The 6,113-nt window shown below is 48.2% G+C and overlaps 1 long non-coding RNA gene across 1 annotated transcript; it reads right to left on the bottom strand.

The window, feature by feature from the left end:
• Nucleotides 1-1,988: 1,988 nt before the first annotated feature.
• Nucleotides 1,989-4,809, bottom strand: LOC110007552 (uncharacterized). The gene is made up of 3 exons (XR_016052296.1): nt 4,579-4,809; nt 3,348-4,477; nt 1,989-3,246 (listed from the first exon to the last, which is right to left on the bottom strand). It is a non-coding gene; the product is annotated as an uncharacterized LOC110007552 (long non-coding RNA).
• Nucleotides 4,810-6,113: the final 1,304 nt, after the last annotated feature.

Genomic DNA, 6,113 nt, shown 5'->3' with positions numbered 1-6,113 from the left:
GATTAAGAAAATCGAGGGGTCAAAGCTTCTATTCTCAGACAGCTTGCCAAATGGTGCAAATTTCAGAAGCAATATTCACCGCGGGGCAGATAAATCTCAGATCAGGGAGGACGCTGCAGCCTCCACCACAGAAGTCAAGCACCTTGAACGTCCCCAGTTCTCCACTTCCCCATAATCCAAAACCTAATCTGCTTATCCTACAGCTCACTAGACTTCTTCCTAAGCCCAATACCTTAAACAATCCCCCGACCCTCCAATTTCTGATGGCCCCTTTTATCTCATACACTCAGTCTCTTCTAGAACCTCAAAATTCCATCACTCAAACCAAGCCCGTTGTGCAATCAAGTCAGCCAGCTAGCCAAAATAAACCCTCTGTATCAAAACCTGCTCCTCCACTCAATATACCCGCCAAATCAGTGGCTGGACCAAGAGCACAAGCCCTTGATCAAGAGAACGTGAAATATGATATGATAGAGCATCTACAGATGCTTCCTGCCCTTCTCAGTATGTACGATGCCCTCATGCTTTCAAACGATTACCGGATGGCTTTGGTTCAAGATCTCTCTGACCCAGGAGTGTACGAGACCCAAAGTAGAACCTATCGAGGTGGACCCGACAATTCTATAAGGATGTATGCCAATCACCTTTTCAAAGGACGATATGCAATTAAGGGAAACACTTCATAATTGCCCTCTCTTTGTTGCTGACGAATTACAGGCATGCCCCTTCAACCGAATCATGTTAGATGGAGGGTCGGCAGTCAACCTCATTCCAAGAAGGATCCTTACCTGATTAGGGTTGGGGTCCGAAGATCTTACCCCGACCCACATCACAGTTCAAGGGTTTAACCAGTCATGAGAGAAGCCGACTGATATGATATGCCTTCGTTTTAAGATCGGTGACCTGAATGATTACGTCCTGTTTCATGTAATTGACACCGACACTTCTTACAATATTCTCCTCGGTCGACCATGGCTCCATGATCAAGGGGTGGTTCCATCAACAATAATGTTTCAAGTATAACCGAGATGGGAGACAACATACGGTCTATGCTGACAAAAGACCCTTCCCTGTGGCTGAAACTCACTATGCAAATGCAAAATATTACTTAACAGATCTGACCTCGCCTCAGAAGCTGAGTGATGAAGGTCACGAGGCTACAAGCAAGACTGCATCTCTGTCTCATGAAGATGTTGAGAGGATGTTGGGAGGACGTTAGTCAACCATCATCCCTCAAGAAAGTCCTTCTTCCTTTGAAAAAGAGTCCTCACCCTTTGCCCCCAGTTCTGAGCCACCAGAAGTCATTTATGAGATCGAGCAAGCCATGGGGGTAGAATTACCGGCTCCAAGGATCACCTATATGCCAGACCAACAGAAAGTTCTGCGTATCCCCATAGCGTTCTTAAAAGCCGAAGCGGCACGGCATCCGTCGTAAAATGTTTTTCAAAATCCGGTTGCTATAAGTATAGAGGATGTTCCTCAGACCATTGTCCATCCAAAAGCTTTACTTTTCCCCTACTTCTCAGGAGAGAAGTTAGATGAAGGGCAACCCCACTCCCCTCAAGGGTAGGATCCTGTAGCAAACTTGAGAACAGAGGTTTGCAGTCTCCAAAGTCAGCTGGAGGTCATGCGTATTGCTTCAAAGCATCTCAAAGAGTTCGTGCCGAAGACTGAAAGCTATGATGAGCTTGAAGTAAATGCACAACTAATAGAGACCGAAGCCCCTCCCGACTTGACTGTCTATAGCAACCAGGCTAACCAAATCATGAAGAAAATGAACTATGAGCCTTTGGCCAATCAGACATTGAAAAAACAAAAAGCAACGACTCCCTATTTCTAAGCTATCCAAGCCGCGCCAGCCCACCATGGGGCTAAACAAGGGCTAAGGTATTAGTCTCTTGGGACAATGAAAGTATCAAGAGGCATTCAAAAGAATCACATTAAGCACAACAAAAGTAAAGAGAGAATGAAATTATGTAGTAAAGTCAATAAAAAAGAGAAGCGCTTTATTCATTTGTCAAAACTTTTACAAGTACTGAAAAAGGAGGAATGACATGCTCAGAAACGATCAATCATCTTATTGATCTCTGTGCTGCGAGCTTCGGGAGAAGTCTCGGTACCTTGAATACGTGCTTTCAGCTCTGCTACAGTTTGAGTCACCTCTGTCATCACCATAGTTTTCGACTCAATTGTGTCAACGAGTTCAGACAAATCTGCCACCAAAGAGGCCTCCATGGCCTTCTATTGAGCCATCTCCATCTCGAGGCCCGTGAATTCCTCTTTCAGTATTCGCAAAGCTTCTCTGACTTCGATCATTCTCTTGAAGCTCCCTTGTGCCTCTTTCTTGTGGTCCTGCTGGCGGCTAGCTATCAAGGCTGTCTTCTCAATATAAGAATCTATCGTCTCTTGACTGCGTAAGATCAACTCTTCCAAGGCGCCTACCCTTCTGGTTTCTTCCTCAGGATGTAGCACTCCCAATCTCCAGCTCTTCAACTCGTTTAGAGTTGCACCAAAAGAGGAAAGCACCTCTGGCACCGGCCCGACTGAAGTAGTCCCAGCAAACTCCCTCAGCTTGGCAAATCCTTCTCCTAGCTCATTGAAAAGAAGCACCCTCAAGCGTTGAAGGCACCTACTTTAAGCATGCCTTCAATCATGCTAGAAACATCACCGAAAACAAGCCTGGAAGATGCTGTTAAGGTCACCACTACGGAAGACACCCCGACTTCAAGGATCGGGCTTGTTAAAGAGAGAGCCATTTGAGCCACTGGCTCCTCCGAAATAAGGGCAAAGCCTTAAACTTCTTCCCCTTTGGGCTCATTGGCAGCAGCGGCCTCAATCTGCTTGGGCTCTTCGATGCCAGCCTTGTAGTCTAGAGTCTCTCTTATGGGGACCTCTACTTCTATCCCAACAGGCTGTAGAAGAACCTATTCCCCTTGCTCCTCACACTACTGGGCTGTCACCTTAACATCATCATGTTAAAAAATCGCCCCTTTTCTTTGGCCTTCGCCAACCGATTTATCCCTGGTAGTGGCTTCCTCCACTTGGCCTTTACCTTCAACAACCAGAACCTCAACCATAAAGAGCTCAGTCCCCTCATCTTCATGACTTGAGGCCACGAGAGCAACAACCTCTCGGTGCTCGGGCATGTCATCAACTTCAGGTTCTTCTCCTCGAGCCATAGCCCCTACCTCGGTCGAGCAATAAACTCATCGTGCATGGAGACCACATCGACATTTGAGCCTCTATCTGAAGAAAAGAAAACAATTTAGAAGAAGCATAAGATGGTTCAAAAAGCACAAAGGGTGACATTAGAAGAATTCCTAAAAATTCAGAAGAGGAAGGGCTACCTCCTAATTTTGACACCTCGGGAAGCTTGTCACTCTTCCACCTCTGAATACGCCCACTATCTGAAGACGCTGCATGGGTGTCCGCAGTAATCAGGCGCTTTCTTTTCTTTTTCCCTGCTAGAGTAAGAGCTGCCGCCTCAGATCCACCTCCCTGAGAAGGCCCTCCAAGGAGGCTACCCATCTGGTTTCTTCCTCATGATGTAGCACTGCCAATCGCCAGCCCTCCAACTCGTTTAGAGTTGCCCCAAAATTGGAAAGCACCTCTGGCACAGTCTCGACCACAGTAGTCTTAGCAAACTCCCTCAGCCTGGCCAATCCTTCTCCCAACTCATTGAAAGGCAGCTCCCTCAACCCTTAAAGGTCTGCTCTAAGCATGCGTTCAGTCATGCTAGAAACACCACAGAAAACAGGCCTGGACGATGCTGCTAAGGTCACCACTGCGGAAGACACCCCGACCTCAAGGACCGGGCTTGTTGAAGAGATAGCCATCTGAGCCACTGGCTCCTCTGAAACAAGGGAAAAGCCTAGAACTTCTTTTCCTTCGGGGTCATGGGCAGCCTCGGCCTCAATTTGCATGGGCTCTTTGATGCTAGCCTCACAGTTTGGACCCTCTCTTATGGGAACCTTTACTTCTGTCCCAACAGGATGTAGAAGAACATGTTCCCCTGCTCCTCACACTCCTGGGCTGTCACCTCAGCATCATCATGTTCAAGAATCTCCCCTTCTCTTTGGCCTTCACCAACCGCCTTATCCCTGGTAGTGGCTTCCTCCACTTGGCCCTCGCCTTCAACAGCCAGAACCTCGGGTGTAACCTCATCTTCATGACTTGAGGCCACGGGAGTAGCAACCTCTTGGTGCTCGGGCATGTCATCAACTTCAGTCTCTTCGCCCCATAGCCCCTGCCTCGGTCGAGGCAGTAAACTTGTCGTGCATGGAGACCACTTCGACATCTGAGCCCCTATCTGGAGCAGTTGCTTTAGGGTTTTCATCCTCCTCAGTCTCCACTAGAGCCGCCTCAAACTCAGGAACTACCCCTGGACTCGAGGGTGTTTTCGTAAGATCCAGAGTCCCCTCCCGATGAGAAGCAATGCCAACAGGCTCAGAGCTGTCAGAGTCCTCTGCCACGGTTTCTAAGGAAAAGAAAACATTTTAGATGAAGAAGAAGATGGTTTAAAAAGCACAAAGGATGATATTAGAAGAGTTCTTAAAAGATCAGAAGAGTAAGGTCTACCTCCTGATTCTGACACCACAAGAAGCTTGTCACTCTTCTGCCTCCGAATATGCCCACTATCTCAATAAGCTGCATGGGTGTCCGAAGCGGTCGAGCACTTTATTTTCTTTCGCCCTATTGGAGTAAGATCTGCCGCCTCAAATCCACCACCCTGAGAAGGGCCTCCAAGGAGGCTACCCTTCTGGTTTCTTCCTCATGATTTCGCACTCTCAATCGCTAGCTCTCCCACTCGTTTAGAGTTACACCAAAATGGGAAGCACCTCGGGCATCGTCCCGACTTTAGTAGTCCCAACAAACTCCCTCAGCCTGGCCAAGCCTTCTCCCATCTCATTGAAAGGCAGCTCCCGCAAGTCCTAAAGGCCTGCTCTAAGCATGCCTTTAATCATGCTAGAAACACCACTGAAAACAAGCCTAGACAGTGTTGCTAATGCCACCACTGGGGAAGACACCCTGACCTCAAGGACCGAGCGTGGTGAAAAGATAGCCATCTAAGCCACTGGCTACTTTAAAAAAGGGCAAAGCCTAAAATTTCTTCCACTTCGGGCTTATGGGTAGCCCCGGCCTCAATCTACATGAGCTCTTCAATGTCAGCCTTACTGTCCGGACCCTCTCTTATGGGGACCTCTACTTCTGTCCCAACAAGCTGTAGAAGAACTTGTTTCCCTTGCTCCTCACAATCCTTGGTTGTCGCCTCATCATCATCAAGTTCAGGAATCGCCCCTTCTCTTTTGCCGTCGCCAACCGACTCATCCTTGGCAGTGGCTTCCCTCACTTGTCCCTCACCTTCAACAGCAAGAACCTCAACCCCAAAGAGCTCAGTCCCCTCATCGTCATGATTCGGGGCCATGGGAGCAGCAACCTCTTGGTGCTCTGGCACATCATCAACTTCAAGCTCTTCTCCTCGAGCCATAGCCCTTGCCACGGTCGAAGCACTAAACTCCTCGAGCATGGAGGACACATCGACATCTGAGCCCCTATCTGGAGCTGCTGCTTCAGGGCTTTCGTCCTCCTTAGTCTCCAACTGAGCTGCCATAGAATCAGGAACTATCCCTGGACTCAAGGGTGTCTCTCTAAGATCCGGAGTCCCCTCCCGATCAGAAGTAATGCCAACAGGCTCAGAGCTGTCAGAGTCATCTGCCACAGTTTTTAAAGGAAAGAAAACATTTTATCAGAAGTAGAAGATGGTCCAGAAAGCATAAAGGGTGATATTCGAATAATTTTTAAATGATCAGAAGTGCAAGGGCTACCTCCTAATTTTGACACCATAGGACGCTTGTCACTCTTCCACCTCCGAATACGCCCACTATTTGAAGACACTCCATGGGTTTCTGCGGCAGTTGGGTGCTTTCTTTTCTTTCCTCATGCTGGAGTAAGAGTTCCTGCTTGAGATCCACCTCCCTAAGAATTCCCTCCTAGGAGGCTGCCCTTCTTGTTTCTTCCTCATGATGTAGCACTCCCAATCACCAGCTCTCCAACTCGTTTAGAGTTGCACTAAATGGGAAAGCACCTCTGGCGCCGTCCCGACCCAGTAGTCC

This window comes from Amborella trichopoda, chromosome 3 (genome assembly GCF_054954075.1).
Source record: "Amborella trichopoda isolate Santa Cruz 75 chromosome 3, AtrichopodaSantaCruz75HAP2 v2.0, whole genome shotgun sequence".
NCBI lineage: Eukaryota > Viridiplantae > Streptophyta > Magnoliopsida > Amborellales > Amborellaceae > Amborella > Amborella trichopoda.
Note: the sequence above shows the minus strand (reverse complement) of the source record. Positions and strands in the feature narration are given on the sequence as shown.